Here is a 16,215-nt window from a genome sequence, read left to right as displayed (position 1 = left end):
TAACTCTGTCAAAAAAAAAAAAAAAAAAAAAGTTAACCAGCAAGCCTGGCAGGAATGCAGACTCCAGTCCCCACAGGAATTCTGATCTAAGTCAGGTGTGAGCCTGTACTTCCCCGGAGTGCACCCACCCTCACGAGTAATCCCAGCAAGCACCGGGTCTGTGAACCAAGAAGAAGAAACCGCACCAGGCCCTGGAAACTGGAAGAAGTGGCTTCCAGAGCCCTCCCGAGTTTCATCACCTTCCCATCACCGGTTTCACCTGATCCTGATGAGAAGTTCTTATCCTTGACTGTATTTCACAGACAGGAGTAAGAGCCACAGGCCTGTTTGTGGAATCTCACAGTGCAGTGCTGTGTCTGCCTCACCGTGACTGGCCACCGAATTCCTGAGCAGGTGGGTCTCTAAACCTGACCTTGGGTCGCAGCTCACTGAGTAGTCACACAAACCAGCCAAGGACCAGAGCGCATACCTGCAATTCCTGCACCTGTCTGAAGTTGAAAGAGACCCTCTACCTAGCAACCGGCCACTTCTAACTGTAACAAGCACCACAAAATCCACTTAAATGCAGTGTCAACAATGGAACACACTTCTTGTTAACACTGCAACTTTATTTACTTATCTGAAGATGAGCAAAGAAAACAAACGCCTCTTACCAAGCCCACTTTCTTCTATTTATTTATTTGAGAGGCAGAGAGAATGAGCACTCCCATCTGTGAGTTCATTCCCCCCAAAGACCTGCAAAAGCCCCCGCACTGGGACCAAACGTGGAAGGCAGGAATCCAACTCAGGTCTCCCAGATGGGCGGCAGAGACCTAATGACCTGAGCCATCACTGCTGCCTCCCAGGGTGCACAGTGGCAGGAAGCTGGACTCGGGAGCCAGAGCCAGGAATTGAACCCTGGGTAGCTGAACTGCTAGGCCAAATGCCGACTGCTTGATTGGTACGTCAACGCCTGATTCTCATTTCTGGTTTCTGTAATTCTCCAGGATCCTGAAGAATAGAAACAGGAGACCCTGCAGTTGGGAAAGGGTGCTGTGGCCACTCGGTAGGGGCACCCAGGTGGGAATGTGCGAGAAGGCTACACGTGGAAAGCTGACACGGGGCTGGCCTACCTCTTGGGTTGCGTGGAGTTTCGGGTTTTCTGTCTGTGAAGTTCTGCATAACTCAGTGAATATCAGTTCAGGCTGTGGCAGATAAAGGTTGGCTCGTGTACCAGAAAACAGATCACAGGTGCACCTGCAACACCAGGGGGCCAGGGGGCATCAAACTGCAGTCCTCAGGTCAAAGCCAACCCCTGCTCTATCTTAGTGGGGCCACAAGCTAAGAAGACTTTTGGTATTTTTAGCTGATTGGGAAAATGAGAAGAACAGTATTGTAGGACACGTGAAAATTACATGCAAGTCAGATCGGGGGTCCGGGACTACAGTTTGCTTGGCACACAGCCACGCTCCTTTATCGCATGTGTTGCGTGCGGCTGCTTCCACGTGACAAGGCAGAGTCACCTCACTGCCACGACGCTGAAAACTTTTATTCTGCCCTTTCACAGAGCAAGTTCATCCACCCCTGCTATAAGGCAGAGAGCGGAGAGGCGTCAGCGCCCTTCCTGAAAACCGCCACTTGCTGAGTATGAGATAAAATACTGAACTCACAAGAATCTTGAATGCTTTAACGCTGACCAGTAAAGCAGTGGTCTCTGCCCAAGGGTGCCAACACTGAATGAAGACCACCCCTGCAGCTTGCTAGCCCATGGTCAGGGGCCTAACGAGCTTCTGCACGTTCAAGTTTGTTATTAAAACGACTCAGTAAACGTAAGAAAAATGATTGACTTACACATTTAAAATGGATCGATATTACAATATATGAATCATTCCCCCAACAAAGTTTTTAAAATTTTTAATTAAAAAATTTATAAACTTGGATGTTATGGCACAGTGGTTAAGACACCACTGGGGACACCCTCATCCAGTGTTAGAGGCCTGGGTTCCAGCTGCCTGCATCCTGCTAATGCCCACCCTGGGAGACAGCAGATGACGACTCAAGTATGTGGGCACCTGCTGCCACGTGGGAGACCTACACAAAGGCAGCCGAGCACACGGCGGCTGCATCAGGGCCCTCTGCCAAGGCTGTGCTTCAGCCTTCCTTTTGTCGAGGAATGGGTAGCTTTGTCCTGGCAACCAGTATCTCAAGCACTGCTACCATTTCCCCAGCATCAGCAGTCACAGATCTGAAGCACTGTGCGCAGGCGTAATTCAGAGTTGGATGGCAGGGGGCGCTGTCCTCGCTCGCACTGAGGGCAGCAGAGTAGCCTGGCAGAGTCCAGATCATCCTGGTTCCCTATCAGCTGCCTCATTTCTGCCGTCTCTGAGGGCGACACAAGCTACAAAGCATCTGCCATTGTTGTGGCCGTCAGCTAATTCAGTCATCGGAACACTTCCAAGCCTGGCATTTGGACTGGAAGAGGAGTCTCGCGCTTCTCAAGGCCTGCTGGCCCATTCCACGTCACAGCTTGCTTTGGGTGGGAACCCAAAGAAATCCTCCAGTAGAAAATTAATGTTGTCAAATCCTCCAGGAAGGCAAACAATGAGCATGCAGGTCTAGAATCAAAGTCGCCAGGGTGATTGATTACGAACGTTGCAAGTACATATATTATAGCGTATGGCTTTATTACATGCATTGATTGGAGGCTCAATTCTTGGAATATTTGACTCAGATTTCAAGGCACTCACAATCCAGCCCTTGTTCCCACTCACCTCAACTCCCTGCGATCGACACTTTATACTTTTGTAATGTAACCAGTCCTTAGATTCCAAGGTAATAAAGAAAGGGTGCGTATGAAGAAGTCTGCAGGCTTATTTCCCTGCTGAATACCTGGACGTGCTCCAGTGAGCCATTGCCCCAGCCTCAGTACCAGCTCTGCCAGCGGCTGGCTGAACAGTGAGGATACAACGCTTCATTTCCCCAAGCCCCAGTCTCCATGTCAGAGAAGGGGTTTCATGCCACTGTTCCGGAGGACGGTTTTGACTTGGTCAACTTAATAAAAATGATTGACTTACATACTTCAAAGGATCAGTTTTATTATACATGAATCATTCCCCAAAAAAAGGTGTTTACATTTTTAATTTTTAAAATGTATAAACGTGGGTGTTACGGTGCAGTGGCTAAGCCACCACTGGGGACACCCACGTCCAGTATTAGAGGCTTGGGTCCCAGTTGCCAGGGTCTTGCTAATGCACACCCTGGAAGACAGCAGGTGACAACTCACGTATGTGGGCACCTGCCACCACGTGGGAGACCTAGAGTAGAGTCCAGGCTCCTGGCTTCAACCTAGTGCAGCCTTCACTGTTGTGGGCATTTGGAGGATGAACCAGAGGATGGGGAGCTCACTCACTCTCTTTCGCTCCCTCCCTCCCTCTCTCCTTCTCTCCCCCACTCAAATACATTTTTAAATTTTTTAAATAAATTCAACTTGAATTTAAATGGGGAAAATCAATATAATACTTTTTTAAAAGCCTACTTATCACTAAACTATGAGTTCCTGGAGCTCAGAGACTCTGTATGTTGGCAGACCTGGTCCGTAACTTAGCCCAAGGGCTCGAGAATGTTAAATGAGCCAACGAACAGTTTACTGGAAGGGTCAATGAAACATGTAAGTGCATATGCGAAATATGTTTTAGCACAATGTCCTGCACATAGCAAACACTGAGTGAATGATAGTCCTCGGTACTATTATTTAAAAAAAATATGCGAAGGAACAGGTTTTGTGGCACAGTAGGTGAAGCTGCCACTTGGGATGCCCACATGCCACCTCCGAGTGCCGGTTCAAAACACGGCTGATCCACGTTTTCAACCCAGCTTCCTGCTAAAGCATCCTGGGAAGCAGCAGAGGATGGCCCAAGTGCTCCAACCCCTGCCATCCACATGAGAGACCTGAACTGAGTTTTGGGCTTCTGGCTTTATCCTGGCCAACCCTGGCTGGCTGTGGGCATTTGTGTAATGAACAAGCAGATGGAAGATAGACCGATCTCTTTCTCTTTCTCTCTCTTTCTCTCTCTCTTGCCTTCCCTCCCTCCCTCTCTCTCACCACTCCCCTTCAAGTGGATGAAAATGTTTTTAAAATATGCCAATAACTATGCTATAGAAAGATATTTTGAAACAACACCAATCTACAAAGACAAAAAGTTATAAAGACATCCAAATGCATGGAAAATAGGTAGACCTAATTTTAAACGATCCCCTCTCCTATCTCCAAGGCTTAGAGGCCCTGGTATCAGCCCAGCTTCGGAAGACCTCACAGAGCTGGCTACAGTTTGTGGTCAGAAACCTCCACATTCACATCAGCAAACCCACGCTCACTAAACCTTGCACGTGCAGGAATGTAGCTGTGCGAGCAGCTGTCGCTGGACTCACTGTCTGAACACACGTTCTTCTCATCAGCACATGGAACATCTTCCAGGACATACACAGTAGGCCACAAATCCAGTCCCAGCAAATTGAAAAAGACGGAAATAACAACATGCACCTTCTCAGACCGTGAAGGAATAAAACAGAAATCAACAACAAGAACAATACAACAATCAGAAACACCTGGAATCTAAACATGCTACTGAATGATAAATGAGTCATTAAAGAAATTAAAAAGGAAATTAAAAACTTTCTTGAAATAAATAAAAACACAATGTATCAAAACCTGTGGGATACAACAAAAGCAGTTAAGAGGGAAGTTTATAGTAGTGTGCTTACATTTTAAAAAGAAAAATGTCTCAAATTAAATATCTGATGAAGAATCTTGAAGACTTAGAAAAACAAGAACAAACCAAACCCCAAAACAGCAGGAGGTGAGGAATAATAAGGATTACAGCAGAAATAAAGGAAGTTGAAACTTAGAAAAAAAATCAAAACAAAAAGTTGTGTTTTTTGAAAGGATAAACAAGATTGATAAACCTCTAGTCAGATTAACAGAGAAAAAAACTTAAATAAATAAAATTAGAGATGAAAAGGAGACATTACAATTGATACCACTGAAATACAAAGGATCATAAGAAACCGCCGTGAGGAACAATATGCTAATAAATCGGAAAACCTCACAAAACAGATATTCCCAGATTCACATAATCTACCAAGATTAAATCAAAATGATACAGGCAACCTAAACAGACCCATAGCAAGCAATGAGACTGAAGCAGTATCAAGTCTTCCATCGAGGAAAAGTCCAGGACCTGATGGCTTTACTACTGAATTCTACAACACACTCAAAGAGGAATTAACTACAATATTTTTTTAAAAGATTTTATTTATTTGTTTGAGAGATAGGCGTTACAGAGAGAGGGAGACAAAGATAAAGCTCCTCCATCTGCTGGTTCACTCCCCAATGGCTACAACAGCCAAAGTTGGGCCAATCTGAAACCAGGATCCAGGTGCTTCTTCCAGGTCTCCCACACAAGTACAGGGGCCCAAGGACGTGGGCCATCTTCTACTGCTTTCCCAGGCCATAGCAGAGAGCTGGATTGGAAGAGGAGCAGCTGGCACCCATATGGGATGCCAGCACTACATGTGAAGGTTTAGCCTACTACAACACAGTTCCAGCCCCAATATATTGCTCAACATCACTAACCATCAGGGAAATGCAAATCAAAACCACAAGGAAGTATCACCCCACTCCTGTCAGAAGGGCTAAAATCCCAGACAGAGAGAATAGCAAATGCTATCATACACTGTTGGTGGTAATGTAAATTAGTGCAGCCACTGTGGAAAACAGTGTGGAGATTTCTTTTAAAACTAGTATAGAGTAGATTAAATACATTTGAAATTAAAACTTAATAATATGTAGTATGTTAAGATTAAATGATACAAAATATAGGGCAACATATTAAAATCTTGGTCTTAAGAGCTTTCAGGACCTGTTCCAGGAACCGCCATTCCTCCATGACAGGCTTCATTTTAAGCCAGAAAGACAGGCCTAAGGGTATAGGAGTGAAACTATTCCTGGAATTTAGATTCTTCCACCTTCCTGTATGATGCCTAGCCCCTAAGTTGCTCAGATGCACCAATAAATAAATTTAGGTAATTTCCATATAAGGAATAAGGAACTTGCCTACGTGTGTAATGACGTATGTACTTGCTTACTCGAGTGCATAAAATGCTGGGAGGAGGAGGGACGGGGCTTCTCGCCTCAGCACTGCGCTACGTCACAGGTGCCGGGAAGAGCCCCAGCTGGCTGGTAATAAAATCCTCTTGCTGTTGCATCCAGCCTGCCTTTTGTGAGTTGTTTTGGGGAGGGTCTCAAACTGGACACAACGCTAGAAACAGACTTGTCATATGATACAGCAATTCCAGTACTGGGTATAGACTAAAAAGACACGGACACATTATATAAAAGAGATACCTGTACCACCATGTATGTAGCAGTACTGTTCCCAACGACCAAAATTTTGAGTCAACCAAGTTGTCCATCATCAGGTGAATGGGTAAAGAAAATGTTGCATCCGTATTATTCATCAGCTATAAAAAAGAATCAAGTTCTACCATTTGCAGCAAAATGGATGCAACTGGAGGGCATCAGGTTGAGTGAAATAAGCCAGACCCAGAAAGATAAATACCACATGTCCTCCCTTATATGTGGGAGCTAAAATTTAAAAAAACAAAAAAGAGAAATGCCTGTATACATCAGTATTGCTACAAACGTAGTTTTGTAAAACTTTTATACTTTTGTCAAACCAATGGTTGAAAATATTATACTGCTATAGATTTAATGATCTGCGATGACTTTAAAATTTACTGTATATGGGTGAAATGTCATTTTTCCACTCAATTGTTGTTTACAGCCATTGTCTATATTCCCACTAAGCTAGGGTCTTTTTGCTTTTTATTTGTTAAACCTCTTATTTGGTGAAGCATTAAGCCTTTTTACTGTAAAGTAAATTGAAAACATGTTATCTCAAAAACTAAAAAAAAAAAAAGAGAGAGAGAGAGAAGGAAGAAGGGTGGGGGAAGAAGGAAAAAAGGGAACATCATTGTCTTTAGATTTGTACCTGCACAGAGGAACCAAGATGGCGGCGTGGGGAGGGAGCTTACTGCTCTAGTGCAGAGGGAGATAGTGAAAAAAAACCACGGAGAGAGTGCAGTCTCAGGGAAGAGTTAGGGAGAAAACTGCAGAGGAAACTCCACACGAATTAGAGGGACACAGTGCATCTATGTGGAGGGTGAGGACCTGCACAACTCAGGGTCCCAGCCACTGAACGCCTCAGCACCGGCTTTGGAGAGCAAGGTGAGACCAGACTGCAGCAGCCCAAGCCGCTGTCAATAAAGCTGTGCGAAGACCCTTGAGTGAGTCCGGGTTGGAGCCCTGTGGGTCACAGTGTACCTGCCAACCTAGAGGGGGCACATTTCTCTCTCCCTGACCACCGAGCACCAGTGTTTGGTAACTGAGAGCAGGCGGGCGCCAATTTGGACATACAGACATACAAAACAGCTGCACCAGCTCGTGTCTGTGCACCCAGCAACCAGCCGAGAGGAGATGCCTGAGTCCATCTGGGACAACTGAGAGGGGGCTGGGTGCTCGTGACTGGGGGAGCCTTGTGTGCTGGGACTGTGAACACACTGTGGCTGCGTGGGAAGGTGCAGGGTGTGGCTGGGTCTTTGGGCAGTCACTGTGGGCAGTTCCACATGCTCAGGGCTCCCTGATTCCCTGGTGAGGGTCATTGCTCCAGGATCTGTGTTCACACCAAGGACTGCATGGATCCTTTGTGTGGTTTTTGAGGCAGTGCGGATGAATACTGTACCCACTGGGGCTAGCGCCCAGGCATTGGTCTCCCAGGAAGAAAGAAGGTGAGCGTGAGACTACACCAAAAGAGCTGAACAAACATCCCCTCTGATTAAAAAAAAAAAAAAAGAGGAGACTTACCATGCCCAATTTGGGAGTCACGTTGGACACTCCCCTCACCCTGGAGCACTGAACAGAGCTCCCTGGCCACACCCAGCATATGTGCAGGGTATTCACTGAAAGAGCAGACCCTCCACTAATCCACAGAGGCACAGTCCAGAGATGAAAGTCACCACAGGGGAAAAAAGTAAACCAAAAATATCTCCACAAATGAACGCAGCAACTCATGAAACAAGAATAAGGAAGACAGCATGATGCCCCCAAAGGAACACAACAACACTTCAATATAGAATGTGAAAATGAAGAGCCCGAAGAAATGCCAGAAATGGAATTCAAAAGATTGATCATAGGATTACTTAGAAGTAATCAGAAACAAATCCATGAACTAAAGAAATCCATGCATGACATGAAAGAAAATTTTTCTCATGAAATTGAGATTTTAAAGAGAAATGAAAACAAAATATTAGAAATGAAGAATTCAATAGAACAAATAAAAATGCATTGGAGACCCATAACAACAGAATTGGTGAGGCAGAAGAAAGAATATCCGAGTTAGAAGACAAATCTTTGGAAATTTTACAGTAAGGCCAAAAAAAGAAGAATAAATTTAAAAACTAAAAAACAGTGCTGGGGATCCATGGGATACTATCAAATGACCCAACATACGGGTCTTAGGAGTTCTTGAAGGTGTGGAAAGAGAGAATGGATTAGAAGGCCTTGTTAGTGAAATAATTACAGAAAACTTCTCTAATTTAGATTAAAAAGGGGGCATCCACATAAGAGTATTTCAGGCATGGAAAGCCAAGACACTCTGGCAAAAAAAAAAAAAAAAAGACCTAAATGAAAGATCTCTGCGAGTGAGATCCCAGTGGAAAGAACGGGGCCATCAAAGAAGGAGGTACCTTTCTCTGAAGGGAGGAGAGAACTTCCACTTTGACTATGACCTCGTTTAAATAAGATCAAAGTCGGCGAACTCTAAATGCTTCCACAGCCTTGGCAACTCATGACAAGAGCCTAGGGGGATTACTGACACCATAAACAAGAGTGTCAATTTGCTAAGTCAACAACAGGAGTCACTGTGCACTTACTCCTCATGTAGGATCTCTGTCCTTAATGTGTTGTACATTGTGATTTAATGCTATAACTAGCACTGAAACAGTATTTTACACTTTGTGTTTCTGTGTGGGTGTAAACTGTTGAAATCTTTACTTAATTTATACTAAATTGATCTTCTGTATATAAAGATAATTGAAAATGAATCTTGATGCGAATGGAATGGGAGAGGGAGCAGGAGATGGGAGGGTTGCAGGTGGGAGGGAAGTTATGGGGGGGAAAAGCCATTGTATTCCATAAACTGTACTTTGGATTTATATTTGTTAAATAAAAGTTAAAAAAAAAAGAAAGGGGCATCCAAGAACAGGAAGCACACAGAACTCCTAATGGACATGACCAGAAAAGATCTTCACCATGACACATTGTAGTCGAACTCTTCCTAGTAATATGAAATATATATAAATATATATTATATATGTAATATATAATACATATAACATATATAAATATAAATAAAGAAAATATTCTAAAATGTGCATAAACGAAATGCCACATCACTTTCAAGAGGATCTCCAATTAGACTCACAGCAGACTTCTCATCAGAAACCCTACAGGCTAGGAGAGAATGAGAGATAGATTCCAAGTCTTAAGAGAAAAAAAATGTCGACCCAGAATTTTGTATCCTTCCAACTCTCATTTATCAATGAAGGTGAAATAAAGACCTTCCATTAACAAATAGAAATTGAAAGAATTTGTCACCATTCATCTGGTCTTAGAAAAGATGATTGAGGATGTGCTACACACAGAAATACAGAAACATGGTCATCACTATAAAAGAAAGTGAAGGCAGAAAATCTCCCAGTAGAAGTACAAAGAAAACCCAAAGTAAACAACAGAATATTTATGGAAAAAGGACAGGCCAAGTTCTTACTTATCAATATTCACCTTGAATGTAAATGGCCTCAACTCTCCAGTTAAAAGATACAGAATGGCTGAATGGAAAAAAATCCATCTATTTGCTGCCTAGAAGAAACATATTTCACCAACAAAGATACACACAGACTAAAAGAGAAAGGATTGAAAAAAGATATTCCACACTAACAGCAACTAAAAACGAGTTGGGGTAGCCATCCTAATATCAGACAAAATAGACTTTAACACAAAAACTGTTAAAGTAAACAAAGAAGAAAACTATGCAATGATTAAGGGATCAATTCAACAGGAAGATGTGACTGTGTTAAATGTATATGCACTTAATTACAGGGCACCTGGCTATTCAAAAGAAATGTTAACGGATCTAAAGGGAGACACAGACCCCAGTACAATAGTAGTGGGGGATTTCAATACTCCATTTTCAGCAATGAACAGATCAACCAGACACAAAACCAGCAAGGAAACAACCGTTGATTGACACTATGGATCAAATGGACCTGACATTTATAGAACCTTGCATCCTACAGTGGCAGAACAGACATTCTTCTCACCAGTGTGTGAACTTCCTCTAGGAATGACCACAGGCCAGACCATGAAGCAAGTTCAGCAAATTAAAAAAAAAAAAAAAACTCAAAATCATACTATGCATCATTTCTGACCACAACAGAATGAAGCTGGAAATCTTTCCTTTGAACTCTTAGGCACTGTTTATGTATCTATTACAATATTCTTTTTGTTTCTCTTCTTTCAAGTTATTTGTGATTTGACGTATCTCAGTTCAGAAGCAAGCTGAACAGGACAATCTTTGCTAACTTTTATGATCGTAGGGTGGTATCAATTTGCATATAGTAGGCAATGTATGTTAAGCATTACTAATAATCGATAAGGGAAAAGCTGATGTGAAGGCGAGCAGTGTTCTACTGTGACCTGGAAACTGCAGTCCTGGCCACTCTCACACCCATGCAGGGAGACGGGTCAGGCTGCAGCTACTGTGATTTCGGGCTTACCTGAAATTCTGGGGAGGAGGTGGGCACTGAATAGTGAGAAACTGTTAGTAATTTCTACCTCTACTGGTTTTAAGATAATTTGAGCAAGTGAAAAGGTATACATAATTGTGGGTTTAGAAAGCTATGAGAGGCCGGCGCCGCGGCTCACTAGGCTAATCCTCTGCCTTGCGGCGCCAGCACACCGGGTTCTAGTCCCTGTCGGGGAGCTGGATCCTGTCCCGGTTGCCCCTCTTCCAGGCCAGCTCTCTGCTGTGGCCAGGGAGTGCAGTGGAGGATGGCCCAAGTGCTTGGGCCCTGCACCCCATGGGAGACCAGGAGAAGCACCTGGCTCCTGCCATCGGATCAGCGCGGTGCGCCGGCCGCAGCGCGCCTGCCGTGGCGGCCATTGGAAGGTGAACCAACGGCAAAGGAAGACCTTTCTCTCTGTCTCTCTCTCTCACTGTCCACTCTGTCAAAAATAAAAAAAAAAAAAAAAGAAAGAAAGAAAGCTATGAGAGAGGAAAGTGCCCCAAAGGCATGATAAAACTAGAAACATGGGTAACTCTCAACCTGAAAGGCCACTTGAATTATGGAAAGAAAGGAGGGAGGGAGAGAAGGAGGAAAGGATGGAAGAAAGAAAGAAAATATATGAATATATATATGTGTGTATATGTGTGTGTGTGTGTGTGTATATATATATATATATATGCTCCTTGACTTTGAGTTTCCTAGTTTTTGAACTCCTGTCCTTTTTTTTAAGAATTTATTTATTTAGGCCAGCGCCGCAGCTCACTAGGCTAATCCTCCACCTGCGGTGCCAGCACCCCAGGTTCTTTTTTTTTTTTTTTTTTTTTTTTTACAGGCAGAGTGGACAGTGAGAGAGAGAGACAGAGAGAAAGGTCTTCCTTTTTGCCGTTGGTTCACCCTCCAATGGCCGCCGTGGTAGCGCGCTGCGGCCGGCGCACCGCACTGTTCCGATGGCAGGAGCCAGGTGCTTCTCCTGGTCTTCCATGGGGTGCAGGACCCAAGGACTTGGGCCATCCTCCACTGCACTCCCTAGCCACAGCAGAGAGCTGGCCTGGAAGAGGGGCAACCGGGACAGGATCGGTGCCCCAACCGGGACTAGAACCCGGTGTGCCGGCGCCACAAGGCGGAGGATTAGCCTGTTGAGCCACGGCGCCGGCCATCACCCCAGGTTCTAGTCCTAGTTGGGATACCAGATTCTGTCCTGGTTGCTCCTCTTCCAGGCCAGCTCTCTGCTGTGGCCTGAGAGGGCAGTGGAGGATGGCCCAAGTGCTTGGGCCCTGCACCCCATGGGAGACCAGGAGAAGCACCTGGTTCCCGGCTTTGGATCAGCGCAGGGCGCCAGCCGTAGCGGCCATTTGGGAGGTGAACCAATGGAAGGAAGACCTTTCTGTCTGTCTCTCTCTCTCTAACTCTGCCTGTCAAAAAAAAAAAAAAAAGAATTTAATTATTCATTTGAAAGGCAGTGAAACAGAGAGAGCATGGGAAAGAAAGAAATCAATCCACTGGTTCACACCCCAAATGGCCAGTGCTGAGTCAGGAGCTTCTTCCAGGTCTCTCACACATGGTGCAGGGGCCCAAGCCCTTGGGCCATCTTCCACTGCGTTCCCGGGCCCATTAGCAGGGAGCTGATCAGAGGTAGAGCAGCTAAGACTTGAAGTGGCTCCATTATGGTGGGGTGATGGCACTGCAGAGGCTTGGCCTTCTATACCAATGCTCCAGCCCCTGAACTCCTAACTCTTAACACTATGACTAGAATGTCATAGTGGGCCAAGCTGAGCCAAAATTTTTTAATGTATAAACCAAGTTAGGTCAGTATTACAGGGTCACCCTTCAGAACTTTCGCTTTTTTTTTTTTTTTTTTTTAATTCATGGTTCTAATGATGACAGACTGAGGAAGAAAAAAGGCAAACGAAACGTGTGCCCCACCTGCAGGCAGTGCAAAGACGTGACTGGAAGGAAACACGGAGTCCCGAGTGCAGTCAGACACACACAAACTCGTGACAGGGTCTTCAAGAAGTTCATGGAGAAACTGTACTGTGAAAAGCAATGCATAGATTTCAAAATATCTTTTAATTCCATTTCCACAAACATTTTCATGTGTAACTGGCTGAATCATCAAAGATTGCTAAGCAGCACAAACAAAAAAAAATCCTACACTAATTTTCATTTTCTGGGTTTGTGATCTTTTTTAGTTGTCGGCGTTTCTTCAGTATTAACAAACCTTTTGTCTGACACAGCAGCCACAGCAGTGTGTGTTTAAGTGCCTGGAGAACGGTGGGTTACTTCCTTTTTCCTGAGTCAGAAGACCACAGTAGCAATAAAGGCCACAATCCAAACTCAAGTGTATACAGTCTATATGGACTAGAGTAGTCAGAAGCAGAGCAAAGGGAGAGTGGAGGGAGCAGGAGAGAGAGACGTGGAGGAGGGAGGTTCTTCTGTACTTGTCTTGTACCAGACAGACTCTCCAAAACCAAAATAAAACTATACACAGTTGTTTTCATACCTAAGAGGTCTCAGGGAATATTGCAGTACACATCTTTAATCCCAAAGTATGCTATGACCGGAAGTTGAGAACATAAACATCAATAAAAGGATGTCACTTAACAAACAAACAAAATTAATATATTTGCAACTCAGGTAGAAAAAGCCCCAAAGAGAAATGGACAAAAGATACAAATAGATAATCCACAGAAGAGCAAACTGAAAATGCCGATGCATAATTAAAATATGTTCAACCACACTAGTAATTAGGGAATCACAAATCGGAACCAAGACACAGTATTTCCAACCTGTGACATTTGCCAAAAACCGGAAGTCTGACAGCACCCAGAGCTTAGTAGAAGGGCGGGCCTTTCACACACTTCTGACAAATGGCAACCTCTAGCAGCACTGACAGGATACTCAGCCATCCAGCTACTCCATGCCTAAAATCCTTCCCACTCTCACGCACGGATACATACATCATGGCAGCACTATTTGAAACGACCTAAATACACAGCAAAATGAGAAAGAAGAACTTAATTACCAAGTAGCCCATTATATGACTGCACTTAGCTCTGAAAGTGCATGGGAGGGACCAGTGCTGTGACACAGCAGGTGAGGCCACTGCCTGCAACGCTGGCATGGGCTCTGGTTCACGCCCCAGCTGCTCCACTTCCAACCCAGCTCCCTGCCAGTGGCCTGGGAAAAGCAGACAAGACAGCCCAAGTGTTTGGGCCACTGCCACCCACGTGGGAGACCTGGATGGAGTTCCAGGCTCCTGGCCCAGCCCTGGCAGTTGCACCCATTTGGGGAGTGAATCAGTGGATGAAAGATCTGTGTGTGTGTGTGTGTATCCCTCTAACTCTGCCTTTCAAATAAATAAACTAATTTTTAGAAACCATGGTCAGCTACTGGTATCACATGGATAAATCTCACATCATATAATGAAAAGAGATTAAATTAGAAAATGCAAATATTTAAAGACACACACACGTGTGTGTACATGTTGTGCTATACAAAGTTGGAAGACTCTCTCTATTTGAATGGCTAGCAGGCACCACAGACTCAACATGTTCGAAACAGAAGCAATCTTCCCAAGTCCTGGCCCTGGGTGTAGCCTCTGGCACGTGTGTCTCCACTCACAGCAGCACCATGCACCCAGTTTCGCCGAGCCAGTAACCTGGGAGTCAGCATTCTCGGCTCCTCTCCTCCCTGGTCCTCCACATCCTATCAGACACAAGTCCTGCTCATTCTACTGCAAGACATCTCTTGCCCAGGATGCATCTCCAGCCCCACCCACCTCCCTCATCCGGGCCATCTAGATGACTGCCACAGCCCCCTAACCAGTCCTCCACCTCCAGACATCCTGCAGCCGAATAAACTCTCTGAAACAAATACCGAGTTTTCCAGAATCTGCCTAGAACCTCTCGACAGCTCTGCACTGTCCTCAGGACAGCTCTCAGCACGTGGCACCCAGTGCTGCCTCATCTGGCCTCTCCTTCCTGTCCCACCCTCAACTCTGACCCCTTGCCCTTACCCAGCCAGCCAGCCACTCTGCATGTGTCTCACTCCTAAACGTGCCGTCCACCCTACCTGGAATACCATCTTCCTCCCCCTCGCTGGCTGCCCTTCGCATCCTTTAGGTCTTGGCTCAACAGCTACACCTGTTCTGGAAGGCTCGTATGAACCCCCTTCCCCCAGCAATGTGCCTTTCCCACAATCCATGTTGAACTGTGTGCTCAGAGACACCACAAACTCTGTGAGACCACAGCCATGCAGAGCTGCTCACTCACCAAGGACGCCCAGCACAGAGCAGGAGGCCAATTTTAAATATCTGCTTGAGGGCCGGCGCCGCGGCTCACTAGGCTAATCCTCTGCCTTGCGGCGCCGGCACATCGGGTTCTAGTCCCGGTCGGGGCACCGATCCTGTCTCGGTTGCCCCTCTTCCAGGCCAACTCTCTGCTGTGGCCAGGGAGTGCAGTGGAGGATGGCCCAAGTGCTTGGGCCCTGCACCCGCATGGGAGACCAGAATAAGCACCTAGCTCCTGCCATCGGATCAGCGTGGTGCGCCGGCCGCAGCACGCCTACCGCGGCAGCCATTGGAGGGTGAACCAACGGCAAAAGGAAGACCTTTCTCTCTGTCTCTCTCTCACTGTCCACTCTGCCTGTCAAAAAAAAAAAAAAAATCTGCTTGAGGAGCATCACCACCTTACTTTAGTCCACAAGCAAGGGATGCCCATAAAAAGGCTGGCGCTCTTTCCTTCGACGTGAACACACACAGGACTCCAAACTCCAGAAGCTACACAGGATCTGCAGTGTTTGTATTTCATCCTCCTGCTGCTTTGGCAAACAGCAAAAGGAGCAAGAGATGGCCGGACCCCGAGCCAGCCAGCTAGGTTTTAAAAATCGCCTTTCTATAAAAAGCCCCGTGGGTGTTTGTAGGGTCTCACCTCAGGCACAACAGGGACACCACCCCTGAACTCTTGTTGGGATTACAACGACTGAAGTGGAAGGGCTGCTGGCTAAAGGAATTCAGGTCTCTATTGGGCGGGTGCTGGGGCGCTGGGGCTTCGAGTCTGCATCACAGCGGGGTGTGCGGGGCGCTGCTGGGGCAGGAGGCTGCTGAGAGTTCCCAGCGGTTTATGGTTTATCCGGTTTATCCAGAGAGGCAGCCCTCCCTCTGTAATCCCCAACCTGCCATTTCATTCCTTTTTTTTTTTTCTTTTTTTTTTTTTAAAGCTTCAATGTTAAGAGCTCAGACTCTGGTGCCAGAATGCCTGGTTTTTAATCCCCGCTACCTCATTTATTAGCTGAGAAGCCATAAGCAAATCACACAGCCCATCCTATCTGGCTTCC

This window comes from Lepus europaeus, chromosome 10 (assembly GCF_033115175.1).
Source record: "Lepus europaeus isolate LE1 chromosome 10, mLepTim1.pri, whole genome shotgun sequence".
Classification (NCBI taxonomy): Eukaryota; Metazoa; Chordata; class Mammalia; order Lagomorpha; family Leporidae; genus Lepus; species Lepus europaeus.
This window is presented reverse-complemented; position numbering follows the sequence as displayed.